Below are 24,511 nucleotides of genomic sequence, written 5' to 3'. Positions count from 1 at the left end.
TCTTTATATAAAGGATTTGTGGGATGAACTCGGTTATGGGAGAGTTTACCCATGACTTTGTGCAAATAAATCTAGGATCCCTGTCTAATATGATAAAAATTGGCATTCCATGCTGTCAAACTATCTCAACTATATATATCTGGCCCAGTTTTTCAACATCAAAATCAGAATGAAATATGCTGACTTCGTTAGTTGATCCACAATCACTCATATCACGTCTAACCGTCACTGGCTCTAGGTAACCCGACTATAAAATCTATGTTCATATACTTCCATTTCCATTCCGCTATGGGTAATGGCAGGAGTAAGCTTATTGGGTTGTGGTATTCTATCTTGACCTGTTGACACATCAGACATCTACTCACATATTTTGTGATAACTCTTTTTAGACCTAGAAACTAAAAATTTCTGCATAGATCTCTATACATTTTCATACCTCCTGGGTGAATAAAATATCAAGAACGGTGTGCCACACCCAGTATCTCAAACCTCAATTGTGAGTCCTGAGGTATCTACATCCTGTCTCTGAATCTAAGAATCTCTTCTGGTCCTTTCAACCAATCTAGGTCTGTTAGGTCCCTAGCTCTTGACTCGTTTTCTTGCACATCCTCATCTATTTTCTAAGACTCTCTGATTTGCACTATAAATTAATTTTCTATCATCAGTGTACCTAAATAAATGCACAGTTTATACCTTTCCCTCAGAGTCTTAAATATTATTTTCATGGATTCTTCAAGCAACTACCATTATTTTACTATCATATAGGCTATAATGTTCCCGCTCAACGCATTGACAACTATATTCACATTTCTTAGGTGATATTCAAGGATAAAAGTCGTAGTCTTTTAGATATTCCATCCAACGTCGTTGCCTCATATTTAATTCTCGTTATGAGAATATGTACTTAAGGCTTTTATGATTAGAGAATACTTCAAACTTCTATCTATATAGGTATGTCTCAATATGCATAATATTAACACTATAACAACCAATTCAAGATCATGAACACGATAGTTTTTTTTCATGATTCTTCAATTTCTTAGATGTGCACACCACTACCTTCCCAAATTGCATCAGTACAGTCCCGAAACTAATTCCAGATGCATCAGTAAAGATTGTCAAACCTCACCCGAAATCGGAGATACTAGAATTGGAGCAATTGTCAAGCTTTTCTTCAAATCCTAAAATGTAGTCTTGCAATTGTCATCCTGCGCAAACTAAACATTTTTTTGAGTCAGTCTCATAAATGGTGTTGCAAGAGTGGAGAATCTCTTAATAAATCTTTTATAATAACCTACCATCCCAAGGAAACTTTTGATATTGATGAGACTATCGTTGTTCTTCTCACCGGAGTTAATAATAATCTTAGTTTTACCTTACTTGTGGGGCAAGTAGGGGATCGAACCCAAGAGAAAGGAGGAATAGAGCTAAACTAAGAAGATAAAATCCAAATTAACTAAAAGGAATTAAAACTGTTTTTCTTTGTATTTTTGAACTTATAAGAAGATGTAAAATTGCTAGAAAATAAACTAAAGTAAATGAAATTAAAAGCAAGTAAACTTATGAATTAAAACACCATTGGAGGTGGATCTACCTAAAACATGTTAATGAGCAATTCCTAGTCTCTAGCCTTTTTATAACTCAATCATAAGGGCTTGGTGTTAGCTCCTTAGATCGGAAAGTTTTGCAAATAAAATGAAATAAGGGAACAAAAACAAAGTAGAATTATTTGAAAACTTCTTACTACAAATTATCTAATTTAAGCATATTTTATCTTGATCTAATATAAGCATAAAGTATCTATATTAAGAATAAAATGTGCAAGAAACTTAAAGAGAATTCATAAGCATTTTAAATAAAAGAAAGGCATAAAATTAGAAATAACACAAGAAATTGCTCTAGGTTTTTCCACTCTCCAATGGAGAGGAACTTAGCCTTATGTCATTGCAAGAGAGGGAAGATAAGAGATGAAAGAACTTTTCTTCATTTCATGGAGAAAATTACAACTTCTTCTTCTTCTACTTCTTACAAGACTATTTAACCAAAAGAAAATAACTAGAAGATGAAAATACAAAAAAAATAAGAGAATAGGCTAAGAGCCTTATATTAAAGGAGTCTTGGATAAGAGAACCAAGATGGGACCCTTTCTCTATAAATGAAGGCTCTATTTATAGAGAAAATGTGTGTAGAAGAGTCTAAAAGTAGCCTCCACTTTTCTTTGCACAAAAGACAAAAGAGGAGAATATGAGTTAAGGATTAGGGCATTCCAAAGGATTATGGCATTCCAAAGTGGGCCCAAATGCTTTTGTCTTGAGATTTTGATTCCAATTTGTTGATTTTCTGCACAAGAAACACACGTAATTAGATTTATCTAGTAAATGAATTTATTTATATATAATTAAGCCTAATTAACATGTAACGTGGTGATTTGAGGCTTATCATGATTATTATCTTAATATGGATAAATAGGTACAAAAATCAAGATAAATATCCGAAAATTATGTGTATAATTGAGTGTTTGGAAACATTCATCAGATATCTGTCATTATCTTTAGTTGCTTCCACGATAGTACAGCTTCAACTTTGAAAAAGTCTACTACTATCCCTTTACTTGACATTACGTGCCTTAAGAATTTCACCTTATGAAACCAGAACTCACACTTGTTGAACTTAGCATATAGCCTATGTTCTTGTACAATCTGTAGTGTGATTTTGAGGTGTCTCTCATGATCCTTCCTAAACTTAGAATTGATTAGGGATTCATTTATGAATACTATGATAAACCTGTTGAGGTGCACCCAAAATACTCTATGCATAAGATCCATAAATGATACTAATGCATTCATCAAATCGAAATGTATCACTAGATACTCGAAGTGTCCTAGCTTGGTCTGAAATGCAGTTTTCAGAATACTCGGCTCTTGAATTCTCAAATGATGGTACCTAAATTGCAAATCGATCTTAGAGAAATACTGAACACCTTGTAGTTGGTCAAACAGACCATCAATGCATGGAAGGGGGTATTTATTTTTGATGGTCACTTGATTTAGCTTCCGGTAATCAATGCACAATCGTAGCAACCCATCTTTCTTCTTGACGAATAGAATCGATGCTCTCCAAGGTGAGAAACTCAATCGAATAAACCCCAAGCTCGTAAGCTCATCAATCTGTACTTTCAACTTTTGGGTTTCTACCGAAGCCATTCGATATGGAATAATAGAAATAGACCTCGTGCTTGGTACCAAATCAATCGAAAATTCTACTTCGCAACATGGTGGCAAACCGGGTAATTCTTTGAAAAAAACATCCCAAATTCCTTGACTACTTCTACCATATCCACTGGTGTTTCTATCCTGATACTCTAAAATTTTCCAACTATTTATACAGAGGACTTTCTCTTTTGTACATGGATCCCTGAACTTTGACCTCGAGTACTCCAGTCTCCTAAAATTAATGGATCTCGCAAAGCAATTGACAGGAGTATGGTTCTGTACTAACCAGTCCATACCTAAGATAATGTCGAAATCGCAACAATCTAGTAATATGAGATCTATACCTATTTCTTGGTCATCTATTTTAATTATACAATTTCGACATAACTTCTAGGCTGTTTGACGATCTCCCAACGATGTAGATAATTTCATTACTCGGCCCGTGTTAGGAATTCCTAATTCTAGCAACCGTACAATCTTAGTAGAAATGTATGATCCACAGGAACTAATATCAAACAAAACATGACTTTTAACATTAAAAATTAAAATCATCCTTCCAAAACTTCGTAAGAAATAGGTACATCTTCTTAGTTCATATGATATGCCTTGCCCTGGGGTCTAGGAATAACCCTTGTCTGCGATTGTAATAAAGGGCACACTCTTTTGAAATGTCCCACTTGGCTACACATGAAACATGCCGACGATCTTGCATGTATAGGTTTTTATGTAGCGGACAGTCAGTAAACTAAAGCCGACGGTCTCTGATTTTGCCTTGTTAGTCCCTTTGACCCTGATGGTTTCACTGGAGCCCCAACTTCTCTATAATTTGGTGGTGTAGGAACTCTGTACTACGGATATGTTGACGAAGAGGTACTTGACCTTGAATACATTGACCTCTTAGCCGGATTTGATTTGGGAGGAAAATAAGTCTGGGGTCAACTAATCTACCCTTGGAAGTCTGTAACTCTAACTCCTCTCACTCAACTCTTTAAGTCAACTCACTGTATTTTTGTAACTAGTGGTTTCAATAACTGACATTCTAACCTTTAGATAGGTCGCAATCCTCTGAAAAATTTGTGGGCCTTCTACAAATCTATCAAAATAAGCTTAGGCCCATATCGTGCCAACCAAGTAAACTTCACCTCATAGTTTGTAACTAACAGATTACCCTATACCAATACTAAAAACACTTGGTGCTTAATTTCTTGAGCAGTCTCTGATATAAATCTATCGAGAAACATCCTCTCAGAATCTGTCTACTCAAACAGTCCATCTCAATACATTCCTTTTGGAACGTCACCAATGACTGACAACCCCATTTAACTGAAATGTAGCCACCGTCACCCACTGATTTCTCGGGCATTGCATGATACTGAAAATATTTTGGGTCTTTGAAAACCACTCATCGACCTCAATTGTATTGGAAGAACCCAAAAATCTTGGCAGACATAGCAGTTAGAAACTCTTTAAGCACATAACTGGATTTGCTTATCCCTAGGGTTGGGGAAACTATCTCATTCCTCAATGGCACAGTCTGTGGCAGTGGTCACTGTGATAGAATCTGGGGTAGGATAGGATTTGTCCCCTGTGGAGAAGCCAAGAGCTCCCTCAACTCAGCTACCTCCTTGGCTATCTTGGCCTATGACTCAACTATCTCTGATAAGGTCCCAATCATGTGATTTTGGGACCGTAATTTCACATATTCTATCACAATTTAAATGTTAGTTCCCTTAAATAATTACAAATTTAATTATTTCTCCAAATTAAGAGAGCTAATGAGATTTTATTGTTAATTATAGATGAATAAAGTGCACGTGGAAGTTATCAAATCACGAAACGAAGACGGTTACAATGTACGAGCAAAAAGGAAGCATCCAACAAAATCTCGATGAATTCCGTCACCACGTCTCCGCGCCGCGGCTAGGCCTTGGTGTTTTGCGATGATCTCAAAAAAAATTTTCTCGAGATTTGTACAAAAGTTTCCAAATGCTTCGGTCGTTGTAACTAACTGGTTCTTTCGAATCAAATCATCCCCCAAATCAACCCAATATCCCGAATACAAATGTTATAAATTAGAGGGTTGATTTCAAAGAAAGGGGCTCTGATTTTACCTCTATTTTTTCATTTGTAATTCTCTCTAATTTTCCTTGGTTTCTTAGGTGCTGATTGATTCAGCTTCTTAAAACTGCTGTCAGCTTCTACTGTCAGAATCTGCTGTCTGAATCTGTTGTTAGAATTTGAAAAGCTGAAAACCTTGTTTGATAGAGCTTTTTAAAACTGTTGTGCTGTTGACTAGAATCTGGTAATTACAGTTTGATACAGCTTCTAAAATCTGCTGTAGTAGGGTAAAATGACCAGAATGCCCTTAAGGTTGATAATGCAACCATAATGCATAAAATTACCAGAATAACCCTATACATATATAATTACACTAAATATATATAAATATAATAAAATTATATAAAAAATTAAAAAAATAATTATTTTAATTTTAAAATGTTTATAATTCTAAAAAAATTATAGAAAAATTTATAATTCTATAGAAATTTCGACAGCATCTCCTCTTAAAAATAGACATAAAATTTTCTGATAAACAAAATACCTGCATAATACACAATCCAACATAATGTCCGCAGAATGCATCAAAAATTACTAAAATGCCCCTATAAATATATAATTACACTAAATATAGATAAATATAATAAATTTATATTAAAAATTTATGAAAATAATTATTTTAATTTTAAAAAGTTTATAATTTTATGATAGACAACTTCGCCCACTTCAACACCAGTCTCTTCCCATGTCTCTCTCCTCATAGCCTCTTCCAAGCTTTCTCCTGGCTAAGAACAAGTGTAAGTTACATATCAATACTCCAACCTAGACTTCCATTAAATGGTAATGATACAATGTTTTACTAACCATTTTTTAACAAATTAGAAATATTAAATTGAAGTGTGGATACACATATATTAAAAACCCAATCAAAATGGTGCTTAGTTAGAACTCACAATCGCTTAAAACAACTACAAGTTTGGGGGTATTGGATCGGATGTCAGATTTAAAGTTGACAATTTAATTGGAAAAATATTATGAAAATAACAACAATACCTCAATAAAACCAGCAAGGCAACTCCACATAAAAGTGTACGGTCATTTTCTTTATCGATGACTAACGTAATTACAACCTGTTAGAATTCGATACCCACATGGGCAACATCAAACGACGCAGCATAGAAAGCTTCAACTCTATAAATAATACAAACACCGATCAAAATCAAAAGAGAGCGGTGGGCATCATAACATACTGGATCAACACAAGGATAAGCTCTCTTTTTGCACAATTCATTTAAGCACTGCTTCCTTCTCCTAGCATCTATGGGGACTGTTCTTTCTTCACAATTCCCACAAAAGCGTGACATATTGTGCCATTCTAGCAGAGCTAGCCTGATTTAATGCCAAAATAAGATAATCCATACATAACTTTCAACACTGACAAATCTTAGCACTTTATAAATGGGATTTGCAATACTATGTTCGCAGTCCAATCGGTGGCAACCATTAAAGTCCGTAGTTCAACAAAGCAGAACTGTCTCTCATCCAATTCAGGAACAGAACCACCATCGGTCGACATATTGATTGCCCAATAAACAGTATCATTCTCCAACTCTGATCCAAGGTAGATGAACGAATCTGCACTTAAATGAGATTCAGAATTCTCCAAAATATGCTTGAAATCAGCCAAATTGATCCAACCCAGATTCCAAACTAGTGGGGAATTTTCGGTAGAATCCAAAGAACAGGCCAAAGGCTTACCTTTCCTGAAGGGCAAGACCTTGAAATTTGGTGAAGACCATTCATGGGTGTTGTTCTCCAAAATTAGGGTCTTTAGGGTTTCAAGAGCTGAATTTGGAGACTATGGGTTTAGGTTCAAGGCTTATGTCCTCGTCATCGATGGGTTTCAATACAACGTCGTCGTTGTAGATGGGTTTCGATCGGAATGATGGTCGCCGTCGTCGTCCTCGAGGTGGGTCACTGTTGCTGTTGAAATCGATGAGAGAGAGAGAGAGAGAGAGTGATAAAGATGAAGGCAGGAGATGGTTTTTTTATCGTGGATTGTGCATGGAAATACGACATATGATAAAGGGTAATTTCGTCATTTCACTCGAGCGTTTTAAAACGCCGTTGCGCAAAGCTCCTCTTATGCGGTTATCATTTCATCATTTTTTTTCACAAATTTGCATTTCCAAATTCAAAACGCTGCGTTTAGAAGCACTATCAAACACGTGAATAATTGTAAATCTCAATTTTTAGACGCAAACGCAGGTAAAGTTGCGTTTAGAAGCGCAATCAATCGGCCCCTTAGTTTTTGAGAGGGAACTCTTGATTGTAGTGAGAACATCAAGAGTGATCTAATCTTTAGTACTTTTTGTAATTCTTGTGGGAACCATTCAAGAAGGAATCAAGTTGCATATCTTTTTTTACATCATCTTCTTCATCTATCATTTTCTTTATTTTCTTATTGTTGCAACTTTGAACCCTGCAATGAGTGGCTAGGCTCTCCTTAGAGAGGTCAAGAATGCCAGAGCAAATTCATCCCTCTAATGTAGTTTTAATTTCTTACTTTGCTTACATGTTAATTATTCTGAAAACTCTCCTCTGATTAAGGTAATGTAGTTTATATTTCTAATTCAACTTTGATAGCCATTACTTAGATAAGTTCAAGAACGACAATGCTCTGTGAAGAATCAGAATATAAGTTAGGCAATCTCAATCAGATTAGGATTTTCAGGAATAACTTTTTGTTACTTTCGATGATTTAATTGCTCCACCTTTTGATCCATGAACAATGACTTGCTCCATGAATTGAGTTATTTTTAGAATTAATCTACATTATGGATGATTTGCAAAGGTTTGATTGACTTCTCTAAGTCATCTTTCTTATATTTTCAATCTCTACTTTTTGTTTTTATTTCAATTGCAAGTTAATTTTCATCTTATTTGTGCAACAAATCTGTTTTGTTTTTAAATCAATCTATTTTTAAACTCTATTTTGGTTTTAATCCGAATGGACTTTTGAATCTTCATTGTCCCTGTGGAATGAATTCGACTTACCCAAAGTCTATATTTTAATTTCTAAATCTCTGCAATTTCTACACAAAGATACATACGATCAAAATGGCGTCGCTGTCGGGGACAGCAAGTTGATTCATTTTCAATTCGGAAAGAAGTTCGAAACAGTCTTAGAAACATAACCGAACTTATTTTATTTGAAACAGAAGCCAAACGAATAGAAAAAAAATTTCAAAATATTTTCATTACAATTCTCAGGATATCAGAAACCAATTCCAATTTGAAAAATCGATTTTCGTCAAAATTTTACTGCTCAGCGGTAGCCTTCTATTGCTCCGTGGTGACGTGACAATATTTTTTACTGAATTTTGTTGAGCAAGTTTTTGATATCATGGTCATTGTAATGGGCATATTGGTTTTTGCCTTAGCATTTTGATTGAAATAATTTTGTCATTTTCAGGTGAAGGACTCGACGGATTTCAACGAAAGGCGACACGTATAACTTTTATCCACCAAATTGATTCCCTCACCAAGAAGACAACAACTTCCAATTCTCTGTTCATTTTATTTTTTTAGAAAATAATTTGTATTAAGAACTTGAATTTGTATTAAATTTTAGTTTTATCCAAGAAGGCTCAGATTGTAATAGATTTATGGACGAATGATAGTGGGATGAAACTATCTCACCCCCTTGGGTTCGTACACCAAATTTGGTGTTGGTGGCCCGAGTCGACTCAGCTCAATCATCCCCTGTCTAGAATGGGAGGTAAAATTTTGAAATACTCACGCATCTCTTGCTAGTGAGTTTCTGTATTGAATTAGAGTGACTAATATGTACACCTTAGATTCGCACATAGTAATAAGGGCAGCCTTACGAGGATGGCACCATAAGAATCGGATTTCATCACCGATATCTTACCCTTCTAGGAACATTGAATTCACTGCCATTTAATTAATTAAAATTTGGTTAGATTGGACTTTAGGCTCCGTCGAGCTCATTAAGTAAAGCTAATCAAAAGTTGTACCAATTGCACTTCTTGATTGTGAACAGTGCCTAAGTGCAATCTTGCCCTGTAGCACTATGTGTATTCGGGGGATAGACACATGTTTATTCTAGACGAGAGGTGACTTAAGAGTGTCCTTGCTCAACATTGTGCGCCACCTCTCCCTTGGAGATTAAACTGGCTGTTCTGATTTCAGAGATTTGGGTTGGAGGCTTTGATTAATCCTTTGAACCAGTTAGGAGCTGTCTAGTCATAGGAACCCAGTTCTTATGTGTGAATTTCTCCCTTTTATTATGTGCAATTTTTTACTGTATGTTAGTTAGGAGATCTCAGAAAAATCCAATTGTATTTGATCCGGAGATCACAAGGTCTCACCCACTACCTAAGGTTAGACGAGAAATCAACATCGTTCTCACTCCACTAGTCCCAGAAATGGATCCACATCCACATCCACCTTATCACATTCATGAGGATCAATGAACGGTCAATGAGTTGTTCGCTCCTATTACCGCCAACCCTCCCTCGTGTATAGCTTTACCTGTCGCAAATGTGGCACAATTTGAAATAAGAGCAGCCACTATCAATATGCTGCCCAAATTCCATGGTTTCGAGAGTGAACAACCGTACAATCACCTCAATAAATTCTTAACCTTATGTTAGACATTTAAAAACGGTCACCTCGACGATGAGAATGTCAAGCTTAGGTTATTCCCTCGCTCTCGAAGACCATGCTGTGACTTGGTTAAACTCCTTGGCTTCCAACTCTATAACTACATGGGATGAGATGTCGAAAAAATTCATGGCTAAATTCTTTCCAATGGCGAAAACAGAACAATTCAAAAATACCATTCAGAACTTCAAGGGAAGACCGGATGAAGAATTCTCCCAGACTTGGGAAAGGTTTAATGACCTTCTGGTTAAATGTCCGTATTATGGGATAGATAAAGCTCAACTAGTGAATTTCTTTTATCGAGGTTTCCCTATAGCCCAACGTATTCTTCTCTAGTCTATGCATCAGGGTAAATTCATGAATCAAATTCCTAATAAGGCATATGAATTCTTAGTTGAACTGGCTGAGAATGCTCGAAATTGGAGCACAAACGTAGGGTATTTCGATAGAGGAGATTTAGGAACTAAGAAGCTGAGCATGTATGAGGTTAAATCCGATCCCAATCTCAAGAATGTCATGACTAGCCTTGTGAGTAGCTTACAGAGTCTTAAGAAAAAGTTCGACGCTTTCAGTGTCAAATCTAATTTCCAAGAAGCCACTCCAATTCTACAAGTCGCATAAGAGACATTTTCATGTCAGTTATGTGAGAACTTTAGTCATTCTATAGAGAATTGTCCCACATTGACTACCTCGCAGTCAGAGCAAGCCAATGTTGTTGGAAATTATAGCACGTATAGAAAACCAACTCCTAACTCCTACAGTCAGACGTACCATCCCGACAATAGGTTTCACCCTAATTTCTTGTATCGACAGAGTGAACCTATCCAACTGGGAGGTCCTCTAGGGTTTCAGAAAAATTTCAACCATCAAACTTATTTCAATGTGAACCTACCTTTGGTTCCGCAACTATCCTACTCTTCACCTTAAAATTCTGATCAACGGGCGATCATTGTCGACCCGATGACCAATTACTCTCCTCCTGTTGCTCAAACAAACTTGGCATTAAATCAATGATGGCTGAGATATTAAAGCAACAATAACAACTCATTCAGAATACCCAGAACCAGTCTTAGATCAACCAGGTTACTGCGCAAACAATTAAAAATTTGGAGGTTCAGATGGGTCAGTTAGCTTCATCCATAAGAGAGAAAAACAAAGGCTAGTTTTTCACTCAAACAATGCCTAATCCAGTAGGATCTGTTCCAAGAGGACAGTATGAAATCAATAATTAAGCAGGTTCCTCTAATTCTGTTCAAGCTGTCCACACCTTACGATCTGGTAAATTAGTGGATAATAAAGTTGAAATGCCTGAGGAAGTTCTAATCAAAGGAATAACCTCTAGTGCACTTTCCACAGAAAAATAAGACCAGTCCAAGGAAACACCTCCTCTTCTCGAGAGTCAAGTGATCATTCGCTCATAGACTCATAGACAATAAAAAAGGGAAACAATTGGAAGGAATTCTAGAAGTGTTCAAAAATGTTGAAATCAATATTCCTTTCCTTGACGTAATTCGTCAAATTCCCTCATATGCCAAATTTCTCAAAGATCTTATCACGGTGAAGTGCAAAACTCCTATGCCAAGAGAAGCTGTGATGACAGCCCAGTCCTCTTGTATGATTCAGTAGACAATTTTTTCAAAATTTAAGGACCAGGCTGTCTTACAATTTTTGTGCACATCGGAGATACGATGATTGAGAAATGTCTATTAGATCTTGGAGCTAGTGTGAATCTTCTTCCCTTCTCAGTCTACCAGCAATTAAGTTTAGGAGAACTTAAACCTACGGATATCACTCTAAGTCTAGCAGATAGATCGGTGAAGATTCCCAAGGGAATAATAGAGTATGTGATCATCAAGGTGAAGGATTTCTACTTTCCTGTCGATTTTGTAGTTCTTGACATTGAACCTGTCATTAATTCAAATTCTCATGTTCCAATCATCTTAAGAAGACCCTTCTTAGCCACTTTCGATGCAGTCATCAAGTGTCGTAATGGTATCATGGCCCTAACATTTGGGGACATGAAGGTCAAAATGAATGTCTTTCAAAATAAGTTTCAATCTACTGACATGGATGATTTTTAAGAAGTCAACATGATCGACACCTTGGTCAGTAGCACCTTTGAGGAAGCGAAAAATAAGGATATGCTAGAAGAGTATTTTGGCCAATTTGGCAATGAGTTCGATATCGAGAAATCTATCAGGGAGGTGAACTCTCTTATTAAATCCGTCCCTATGATGGATTGTTAACCAAAAGTCTAGAGTCCCCCCACTCTCTCGTCATCCCCAATAGTTGAGGAAATTCCAAAGCTTGAGTTAAAACAATTGCCTGATACGCTGAAATACGCATTTCTGGGTAATGCTGAGACATTTCCTGTCATTATCTCCCCTATTTTGGAAAAATCATAAGAAAATCGATTACTTGACGTTCTATGCAAAAATCGAGAAGCTATTGGTTGGACCATAGCTGATATTAAAAGCATCAGTCTTTCTGTGGTCATGCATTAGATCCATCTTAAGGAAAATTTCAAACCATTGAGAGAACCATAGAGGCGACTCAATCCGGTGTTACAAGAAGTAGTTCGAGGAGAGGTCATCAAACTTTTAGATGCGGATATTATATACCCCATATCTGATAGTAGATGGGTCAGTCCAGTTCAAGTTGTCCCCAAGAAATCAGGTGTCACAGTTGTGACCAATTAGGATAATGAACTAATACCTACTCGTGTCCAAATTGGATGGAGAGTTTGTATAGACTACCGAAAATTGAATACGATGACACGTAAGGATCACTTCTCTTTCCCATTCATCTATCAGATGCTTAAACGTTTAGCTGATCATGCTTATTATTATTTTCTTGACGGATATTCGGGATACAACTAGATCCCAATTGCCCCTGAAGACCAAGAAAAAATAATGTTTACCTATCCATTTGGGACCTTCGCCTATCGACACATGGCTTTTGGGCTATGTAATGCTCCTGCCACCTTTCAAAGGTGTATGTTGAGTATGTTCTCTGATATGGTCGAAGACTTTCTTGAAGTCTTCATGGATGATTTTTCTGTATTCAGATCAAGTTTTAACGACTGCTTGGAACGTTTGAAGTTAGTCTTAAAAAGATGTTGAGAGAAGCAGCTTCTGCTAAATTGGGAGAAGTATTACTTCATGGTCACCTCTGAGATAGTTCTAGAACATATTATTTCCCATAAAGGAATTGAGGTAGATAAAGCCAAGGTTGATCTTATCACAAATTTACCTCCACGTAGGATAGTTAAGGAAGTTCGTTCGTTCCTAGGGCACGCAGAGTTTTACAAAAGGTTCATCAAAGACTTTGGAAAAATTTTAAAATCCTTGTGTGATCTGTTAGCCAAAGATACTATTTTCGAGTTTTCTACTGCCTGCTTATCAGCCTTTGAGAAATTGAAAACTGAGTTGACCTCAGCACCTATTATCCAACTACCCAATTGGGATCTCCCATTTGAGGTGATATGTGATGCATCCAATTACGCTGTAGGTACTGTATTGGGGCAGCGAGTTGAAAAACTCCCCCATGTCATCCAGTATGCCAGCAAGACGCTACATGATGCCCAACTCAATTATTTCTCCGCTGAGAAGGAACTACTAGCAGTAGTTTTTTACTTTAGACAAAATTCTGCTCCTATCTTATAGGGTCAAAAGTAATCATTTTCACTGGCCACACAACACTAAAATATCTTCTGCTAAGAATGATGCAAAGGCGATCTTGATACGATGGATTCTTCTCCTTCAAGAGTTTGATATCGAAATTCGAGACAAAAAAGGATGCAAAAATGTGATTGCAGACCACCTATCTAGGCTAGTAGTTGAAACTCTCTTTAACTCTCTCCCAATTTTTGAAAATTTTTCTGATGAGCAAATCATGATAATTTCCAATTTTGCCACACCTTGGTATGTTGACATTGTCAACTACCTGGTGACAGGTCAAACTCCCATCTCTTGGAGTAAACAAAATCGTCTACGCTTCCTTGTTCAAGCCAAATGGTTCTTTTGGGATGATCCGTATTTATTCAAATACTGTTCAGACCAGATAATTAGTCAGTGTGTTGCTGAGAGAGAACATAGTGGTATTCTCAAGTTCTGCCACAATCACGCTTGTGGTGGACATTTTGGAAGAAATAAAACAGTAGCTAAAATCTTACAATGTGATTTTTATTGGCCCACAATCTTTCGTGAAGTCCATCTCTTTGCTAAATCTTGGGATAGGTGTCAACGTCTAGGAAAAATTAGTCAAAAAAATGAAATGCCCCAACAACCAATTTTAATCATCGAAATCTTCGATGTTTGGGGCATTGACTTCATGGGTCCCTTCCCCATTTCACACAGATTGTAATACATTTTAGTCGTAGTCGACTACGTTTCGAAATGGGTTGAAGTCACAGCTTGTCGAACCAATGATCATAAGGTTGTTGTTCAATTCCTCAAAAACATCGTGTTTGCCCGATTCAGAAATCCTCATGCCATCATCAGTGATGGAGGGAAATATTTTTGTAAACGAGTTTTTGAAAGTTTGATGCGCAAGTATTCTATCACTCATAAGGTAGCTACTTCGTATCACCCACAAACTTATGGGCATGTCGAAATTTCTAATCGTGAAATTAAAATCATTCTTGAAAAAATCGTCAATCCTACTCGAAATGATTGGTCTTTACGATTATCTGATGCCTTATCGACTTATAGAACGACTTTCAAAACTCCTATAGGAATGTCTCCTAATCGGTTAATCTTCGATAGAGCTTGTCATCTCCTAGTCGAACTCGAGCATTGAGCTTATTGAGCAATCAAACATTTGAATTTTGATCTAGCGAAAATCCGGAGAGCTTAGAAAGCTCCAACTCACTGAGTTGGAAGAATTACTAAATGATGCTTACGATAGTGCAAAGCTATACAAAGATCAAACGAAAGTCTGGCATGATAAGCACATCTAGAGAAAATCTTTCCACGTAGGGCAGAGAGTGCTCCTTTATAACTCTCGCCTTCATTTATTCCCAGGAAAATTGAAGTCCCGCTGGACAGGACCTTTTTGGTCCACAATATTCACCTTCATGAAAACATCGAGGTATTCAATCCTGCCAATGGAAATATTTTCCAAGTTAATGGCCAAAGACTGAATCCATTTCAACATCTCCCACATTCTCCAGAGAAAGACTCATTTCTAAGTAATCCTATGTACCAGGATTAACTCTAATTTCATGTCTGGTTGAAGACTTTAAACTTAGCGCTATTTCGGGAGGTAACCCTTGATTTTTGTAAATATTCTGTAAATTCTTCACTCACCTTCTTTTCCTAAATTTTTCTCACTTTTGAAGGGTTTAAAAAGTGTAAAAAGTTTAAACTTTCTTACAAGAAATTTTCTCGAAAAAATTATTTTCTTTCTAAAATTTTCCTCGAAAATTTATATTCTAGGGATTTTCCATGAGGGAAAATTTATTTTCTTAGAAAATTTAAGACCTTATCACTTGCAAGACATTTTCCTTGAAAAATTATTTTTCTTCCTAAAATTTTCTTAGAAAATTTATTTTCCAAGGATTTTTCATGAAGGAAAATTTTTTTTCCTAAAATTTTTTGGATACTCTTTAAACCATACAACACTTTTTCTCTCTCCATCTCTTTATCTTATTCTCCATCACTCTAGCCTCCATTTCCATTTTTCTTTTTTCTTCCATTTTTCTTATTTATTCTACCACCAAGTCCAAACAAAAATTCAAAAAAAAAAAAAAAATACCAAAACGATCACTTGCACCACACGACCAAACCGTCGAAAGTCGACCGCGTTCCGTCGCCACGTCATCGCGTTACGGCAAGAAATTGGTGTGCCGCGGTCATCTTGTGCCCGATCAAGCTCAAAATTTTATAGCACCTTCCTCTCGTCCTCTTCATTATTTTGATGGCCTGAAGAACCCACTCAATTTTTTTCGAAACGGCTATAGCCCATGCCTACGAAGGTGTTCCCAGAACTTGGTTCGGTGATGAGATTGTTTGGTGTGGATGGGGACCTCTCCTTTATAATGGCAATGAACAATTTAACGAGGAGGCGGTTCGGACCTTCTACCGTTCCTTCATCTCCACCTCTCCTTCAATTCCTTCCATCAAAGTCAAGTTTAATGGTATCGAATTTACCATTGACGGATCTGACATTGAAGCAGTTCTTGGAATTCTTCTAGTTGAGTCGGGTACGTGCATGCCACGCTACATTTTCGATTATTATTTTATACGTTTAGGCCTTGCGACCACTAGTATTCGTATTGGAGATGGTGCACTTAAGTCAAGTAGCCTTTTTGAAGACCAATATCTCTATTGGTGTTGGCTCGCCAATAATATCCTTGGCACTCAGAACTCTACTTTATTATACAATAAACATGTGTACTTCCTTCATGCCATCTAAATAGAGATCCCATGTTTTGCATGTCCTGTCTTCTTTTGATATCTTTCATCGATGTCTTGTCTAACAAACACTGATCCTTAATCCTTCCTCACCTAATTTGCCGCCTCCTCCAACACCGTCTAGGCGTTTCTCTTGCTGATTTAGCACGACAAGGGCGCCTCATCTGTATCAAAGAATTTTTGAGAGGCTGAGCTTTCGAAACTTGTGTCCAAGGTTTGTGGAACCTAGACTTTCTGCAGGAACAAGAACATGACAGTCTACATGGGTATGGAAGAGTAGGAGAAGAATTCGAGGAGCATGTAAATGAGGAGACTCGTACTCTGAGTCCGGATTTTGATGATGACACTTGGCTCGCACAAGTCCCTCAAAAAGGTCATCGTATGATTTTTTCTTAAATTTTTAAAGGCTTGAAAAAGGTCAACTCATGTTACAAGGAAATTCAAAAAGGCCAACGGGCTATTAAGGATGATCAACAGATCATCATTGAGTAGCAACGTCAAATATTAGCATATAACGAGAAGAAGCATGCACGTGCTTGAGCTACGACTACACCTAGTTTTGATTTCGAGTAGACTGTTTGGTTGTAGGCTGTGTGTGTTGGTGTGTTTTGTTTATTTCAATATGTTGGTTGTACTTAAACTCTATGTGGTGTGCTTTTAGCTTTTACATCCTATGCGGAACACTTCTTTTGGTTGTACCCACAACTTTTGCAATGTAATGAATTCGTTTTCAGGTGTATTCTAAACTCATACTCTTTAATCATTGAGGACAATGGTAAATTTAGGTTTGGGGTGTGGGATAACACATTTCAATCTTTGTACATTTTTTTCGGTACATTTCTAAAATACCTTCATCAAAATTTTTATATGTACTATCATCATATGAATTTTTAAAACAAGCTCATATCCAATTTATTTATAAACTCTTAGTCCTCAAAAATAGGATATTTTGAAAAACAAAATTCACGTCACTTCTGATTGTAGTGAAAAAGTTATTTTGGATTAAGAGTTGTCTTGTTCGTTGTCTAGAATGATAGGAAAAGCTTGAAAATACTTAACTTTGACCTCCTTGTCTTTTGGTTGGCTGGATAGAAGAAAAACAGAACTGAAGTTGATTTCTTTGGGACAGCAACCATAGGATTAGACTGGGTACCTTGAAAAGGGCTACTTGCTTTTTGAAAAAAAATATTGAAAAAACGATGAAGTATGAAAAAGTTGAAAAGAAAAATTGAAAGATGTGAATAAGAAAAAAGAAAAAAAAATAAAAAGATTAGAGTTGAAAAAGTACAAATTGTGAAAAGAGTCCAATTGGACCAAATAGTTTAGTAGGGTGAAAACCGTCAATGGTAAGTACGTGAGTACATTGGAATATCACAGATAAAGTCCCTTAGAGGTATTAAAGTGAACATCCATACTTCTCACAATCCCAGACAGGAGGTTCAGTTTCTAGTTATAATTTAGGCTGACCCAACCATCTTAACAGTTAAGAAGGGAAATCTTGTTCCGAAAAATCTATTATACAATCAGAAAAATTTGTGCACACAATCAAGATATTTCTGAAATGAGGAATAAAAAGAATTTTGGCTCAAATAGACCTTTGACTGGATTTTTGAAAATTAGTGTGATGGCATTATATGCAATAATTTTGAAGTTGATATCTTTTAAAGTGTTAGAATTTTGTGGGTATATTCTTTCACTGCAAATCCTCACGAGTCAAATTCGTCCACTTTGGGTAACTTAGGGGTTTAAGGGCTTACTGCATGAGCTAAATGCAGTCGGGAAGCTCATGAAAGAGGAGTTGTTTAGATTTAAGTTTTACTCGGGACTAGCAAAATTGAGGTTTGGGGGTGTGATAAGGTCCCAATAATGTGATTTTGGAACCGTAATTTCACATATTCTATCACATTTTAAATGTTAGTCCCCTTAAATAATTACAAATTTAATTATTTCTCCTAATTAAGAGAACTAATGAGATTTTATTGCTAATTACAGATGAATAAAGCACACGTGAAAGTTATCAAATCACAAAACGAAGACGGTTACAATGTGCGAGCAAAAAGGAAGCATTCAACAAAATCTCGATGAATTCCGCCGCCAAGTTACCACGCCGCGGCTAGGCCTTGGTGCTCCGCGGTGATGTCGAGGAATTTTTTCTAGAGATTTGTACAGAAGTTTTCAAATGTTTCGGTTGTTGTAACTAACTGGTTCTCTCGAATCAAATCATCCATCAAATCAAGTCGATAACTCAAATACGAATGTTATAAATTGGAGGGTTAATTTCAAAGAAAGGGGCTCTAATTTTATCTTTATTTTTTCATTTGTAATTCTCTACAAGTTTCCTTGGTTTCGTAGTTTTTGAGAGGGAACTTTTGATTGTAGTGAGAACATCAAGAGTGATATAATCTTTAGTACTTTTTGTAATTCTTTTGGGAACCATTCAAGAAGGAATCAAGTTGCATATCTTTTTTTACATCATCTTTTTCATCTATCATTTTCTTTATTTTCTTATTGCTGCAACTATGAACCCTGCAATGAGTAGCTAGACTCTCTTTAGAGAGGTCAAGAATGCCAGAGCAAATTCATCCCTCTAATGTAGTTTTAATTTCTTACTTTGCTTACATGTTAATTATTCTGAAAACTCTCCTCTGATTAAGGTAATGTAGTTTATATTTCTGATTCAACTTTGATAGCCATTACTTAGATAAGTTCAAGAACGACTATGCTCTGTGAAGAATCAGAATATAAGTTAGGCAATCTCAATCAGATTAGGATTTTCAGGAATAACTTTTTGTTACTTTCGATGATTTAATTGCTCCACCTTCCGATCCATGAACAATGACTTGCTCCATGGATTGAGTTATTTTTAGAATTAATCTACATTATGGATGATTTGCAAAGGTTTGATTGACTTCTCTAAGTCCTCTTTCTTATATTTTCAATCTCTACTTTTTATTTTTTTTTAATTGCAAGTTAATTTTCAACTTATTTGTGCAACAAATCTGTTTTGTTTTTAAATCAATCTATTTTTAAACTCTGTTTTGGTTTTAATCCGAATGAACTTTTGAATCTTTATTGTCCCTATGGAACGAATTCGACTTACCCAAAGTCTATATTTTAATTTCTAAATCTCTGCAATTTCTACACAAAGATACATAAGATTAATCTCCTATCTTAATTTGGTCAAAGACTCAGTCATTTGTCCCATGAATGACATCAACTATGTTATCAGGTCAGTGGTCTGATCCGAAGCTTATTCCGTCTCTACTATGACTTGACCTCTCATTCGACCTTTATCTCATCCATTCATCTTACTTATGTTTATCTGTAACAAGGCACTTATCAGAATAAGGATAAAATTATTCTTACATAATTATTAATTATTACCTTAACCTAGAATTTAGCAACGGATATTATTTCCATTACTAACAGAATGAACCTAGAATCTTATCTTAGGCTTAGACTTCTAAACATAGAAAAGCTCATGATCTTAATAAGAAACTGCTAGTGAGTTCAAATACTGGATTTTAGATATCACTCTATGATATCAACTACTTCTATGTATGTAACAGAGTTATCTATGTCCCATAAGAACCTAATAATAAGCTCTGATACCATTTTATGATGCCCTCGAAATACTAACACGAAATCCCATGTCAAATCTCGAGGTACTACATGGCGTCTTGAAACTTTGACATGGTTTCCTCTGTTTATTTTAGCATTTCAAGGCACTCAAAATACCTACTAAACCATATACATAATATCCTGCATATATGTATACAAAAAAATAAGATAACAACGAAAGTTTATATAGATCTAACAACGTAAGGTAGATCAAAGTGCGGAAGAAGTAAGACTATAGAGGATTCACAAAATGACCTTTCACTAACATAGTCCTAACATTCAACCCAAAATTTGTAACACAGCCTAGACAAACTGGCGTGGCTAGTAGGTATAATCCCAATATTCACTAGGTAATGAATTCTGATTGTCTATTTGACTTACTAAATGATCCTCACTCATTAGCTCTATTCCCGTCTCGTCAAGTACATGTTCTAAACTAAAAAAAATGAGAAGGAAATGGTGAGTAACAAAGATTACCCAGTAAGTAAAAAAAATATGTCTCATTGATAACCTCTCTTAGCTTGAACGAGTAAGCATTCTCAATCATTTCAATTCATGCAAGATTTTACAAAATAAATTATGGTGAATTAGTACTTATATCCAGGGATGAGCAGCTAACCAGTTAAAATTCACATTACATCAATTAGTAGTATTCATACCGTAAAATTTTCTTTTTATACATTCTAATTGATAAACTTGAAATAACAAACATATTTTTTATTTTATAATTCAAAATAAAGCAACAGATACATAATACACAATGGTGGAGTTAGATAATTGGGATTATACAACTTGATAGTTTTTAGTTGGGACATGTTGTTCCAATACTTTACTAGGTGTTAGTTCTTGATTTTATGGTCGGTCGATGCAGTTTACCCTACTTGGTGGACTATTTATCTGGCTTAGGTTGGCTGTTCAATGTGACTGTAGACATGAGAAGTTCATTTTTGAACCTCAATGTTACATTGTTTGGAGTCGCCACCATTTTTTTTTATAATGGGTGTGAATGGGCACCCACATCAATTTTATTTTAGAAAATTATTTTCATGACATTGTAGTAACTCTCATTAATGAAAAAGACATTGTCTACCTAAGATCTAGGTAAGTAGATTCGATTAGAGAATGTGAAAGTTAGGCACCCCATTCTCTCCAGCTAAGGTGGTACCTTTAGTTTTGATTATTTTCTAAAAGATTAACATAACAAAATGCATGAAGTGGATGTGTGCACATGGTGAATATGTTCCTCTTTGAAAGAGTTTGAAAGAGAATTTAATATTAGTGTTAACATGAGGAATATCCTATGGAGCCAACACATTTTTGCATGAGTTGAAATGTTGGTTTAGGATTTTAGAGAAATTCCATATATGGAGTTTCCTTAGATTTACAACTTTAATGTATGTATGCTTAACTAAAAATTTAGTGTTTTAACCCTATCAAGAGAGTTATACAATTTTTTATCATAGCCAGCATGCGTAGTGTGTATGCATAGTGTGCATTATGCTGTATGAGATTAAAATGGGTTAAAAGGGGCTTCAACCTCCATTCTTTTAACCAAATCACTTCAAGCATTCCATGTCCAAAGTTGAGGTTCAATCTACTCGAGATGAAGGAGGGTTCTCCATTACATCTTAGGTGATTCTAAAAATAAAAATGAGAAAGATAGAAGAAAAAGATGCAAGTATTAAAATAAAATAAAAGAAAAAGAAAATCTATCTATACTCACTTTGTCTTTTGGGAAGTCTTGAATGAACTTGAGCTTTGAAAGATGAAATTGAGAGTTGAAGGATGTAGTTGAGGGTTGAGAGAGTTGAAGGTTGAGGGATGTGAGAATGAATAGGGATTTTGGTTGAGTTTTAGGTTGAGAGATGGGGGCTTGAGAGCATGAATTGTTAATAGAAAATGAAGGTATTTATAGAGTTTTTGGAGAACTTTTGGGGATAAAGTTGTCCTACCCTAAAAATAAAGAGAATTGACATGAGGTGTAAGTTATTTCTTTTTATATTTTTCATTTGTATAAGGGTTAAGATGACATTTGTGAAGAAACCTAAAAAACATTATTTGATATTTGGTTTTTTGATAAATAAAGATGAGAGAATATAAAGTACTTTTGGGAGGGTGAGTAGGGGAGTGACATGTGTAAAGGTGGAGTGGTAGGTAAAAAGTAAACTTTTGTTCATTTGTAAATAACTTATAAAGTAAGGGTAAATGTATACTTTTGAAATGGATTAATGAGAGAGTGAGTATAAGAATGACATGTGTAAATGTGAAGTGGTGGTAAAAAATAGACCTTGGTTCATTTTTAAATAACTCATAAATCAATGGTGGAAGTATATATTTGAAATATACTAATAGGATAACTTCTTGTATGTACTTCAAGATTCTCACCTTTTGAGGGTATGATTGGAATTTCTCTCAACTTTATGAACTATTACTAAAGGCGAAAACACATTTTTGGTTTGACCATTCTTTTTGGAAAGGGTATTCTTGAGTTTTCACAAGGGGTAGTTAACTTTCCAATGAGGTTGGTACATTGGGTATTAAGGGCTTATGGGAGGTCAACATATGTCATCTTTTGAGGAGGTGTGAGAGAATGTGCTTGTTATTGGACTTAGAATGGACTTGGGTTATGAACTTTGGAAGTTTGAGAGTGGATTTAGTTTTGGACTTAGAGAATGGACTTTGTGTTGGGCTTAGGTTGGGTTAGGAAATGAATTTGGGTTATGGTATGGGTGATGGATTGGTTAATGGAGAATGAATATGGATTAAAATTGATTTATAAGAGTAAGTATAGAATTATAATGGATTAGGGACAAGGTTTTGACATGCAAAACTATATGACATGATGCATGTATGCAAAACGAAAATGTGTCAAGTGACAATTTTTATGCAACATGGGTCCATTGAAGGGTTTTGGATTTTTGATCGAAATCCACTTGAAGTTTTCAGAAATTTCTAATAGATTTGTGCAAATTGGGATTTGTATAGCTGCCCCTTTTTGCAGGAGTTACTTGCAAAGAACTATAAAAAAAAATAAAAAAATTAGACCCTTTATTTGCATGAAAAACTATTTATTGCATGATGATAAAAAACGTCGGATGGATTGAAGATTTTATTTGTAAAATGTGGCTACCCAAGCATAGGGTCTGACATGGTTAGTCTTTTTGAAATCATAATCTTCGTGGCATGGAGTTCCTTTGAAATCTTGGATAAACTTTGATGGTTTTTGAAAATGATTGACGCTTCAAACCATGTAATGAAATTTTTGTAATATTTTTTTTCATTCTTGATTTTGAATTTCAAACTTCCTTCTTCCCTTTCATGGAAATTACAGGATCGTCTAGAGAAACTTGGCATAACGTTTCCATTCTTAAGAGACGCTTGCTTTGAGGATGCATGATGACATTATAGTTGAGTACTTGGTAAGTTGTCTTGTTTCAGATGTGGAGAGAATCATCATTGATCAGGTTGCTTAAATCAAAGTCTTAGACTTGATGCCTACTGTGTTCCTCATGGTAGTGTTTGAGTAGTTCTTCTTCCATTGTCCCCTTTTGTACTTTGCTTTAAAAAAGAACCATGTAGAACTATTTGAAAATAATGAAATGAAAAATATGTTTTTTACGTAATGGTCTTAGATATATCTACTGTTTTTGAAACTCTTGATTTTGAGAAAGTCCTAGATTTTTTGTCACAGGCCAAAATTAATACTTTTGATGATGTATTTATTCTTATTTTAGATTTTGAAAGATTATTTTTGTTGAATAATCTATGACAGACCAATGTTTGACAACTCTGAACTTTGAAGATTATGGTATTTTTGCCAAATGTTGAGCATGCAAGTGTCAGCCAATCCTTAATGTTATCCAATCCTTAACAATTTTAGAGTCATCCCCGAGACTAAGAATTTTGACTGAGTTATCTTCGTTGTATCCATTGGAATATTAAGGACTCCAAGATATTTGTCGTTCATAGTTTACACTCTTGCGGGCCAAGAGTTGTTTTTTTTGTTTATATTTTATTTTGTTTTTTTTTTCTTTTCATTTTGCCCCTGGTGCCAGTTACGATTTTTACTAAACCCTATTTTCACATTTTTATGCATCGACGTCCTTTTTGGATTTTCATCGTGCCAGTGATTTTGATCTTGCCATAGACATATTTTTTTTACTCACAACGCCTTTGTAGGTTTTCACCATTCCCTTTTAGTCTATGCTTACTTTATAGATTTTCTCTTTGAACCCCCCCTAGATTTCTCTATGCCCCTTGTGGCTTGGTGACTCAAGTTGAGCTGCGAGATTGAACATTTTATTCTTCTAGAAGCGCTCTTCCTTGAGTAATAGTTCTGGATTCCCCTCTCGAGTTCTTCCGATGATTTTCATGGTGTTGTGACTCAAGTTAAGCTTCAAGATCAATGACTTTACACTTCAAGTCATTTTTTTTTTAAATATCTGACCTGGTCTCCCCTCTTGGATCTTCCAATGACTTTGGTGGTTTGAAATTTGAATTAAGTAGCAAGATCAA

At 35.5% G+C, this 24,511-nt stretch overlaps 1 pseudogene; it reads right to left on the bottom strand.

Annotated features, from left to right (window-relative positions):
• Positions 1–5,944: 5,944 nt before the first annotated feature.
• LOC147409975 (nudix hydrolase 19, chloroplastic-like) lies at positions 5,945–12,336 on the bottom strand (annotated as a pseudogene).
• Positions 12,337–24,511: the final 12,175 nt, after the last annotated feature.

The sequence above is a fragment of the Akebia trifoliata genome, chromosome 2, assembly GCF_017979445.1.
Source record: "Akebia trifoliata isolate Shusen 1 chromosome 2, ASM1797944v1, whole genome shotgun sequence".
Lineage (NCBI taxonomy): Eukaryota > Viridiplantae > Streptophyta > Magnoliopsida > Ranunculales > Lardizabalaceae > Akebia > Akebia trifoliata.
The sequence above is the reverse complement of the archived record's forward strand: the minus strand, read 5'-3'. Positions and strand labels throughout refer to the sequence as shown.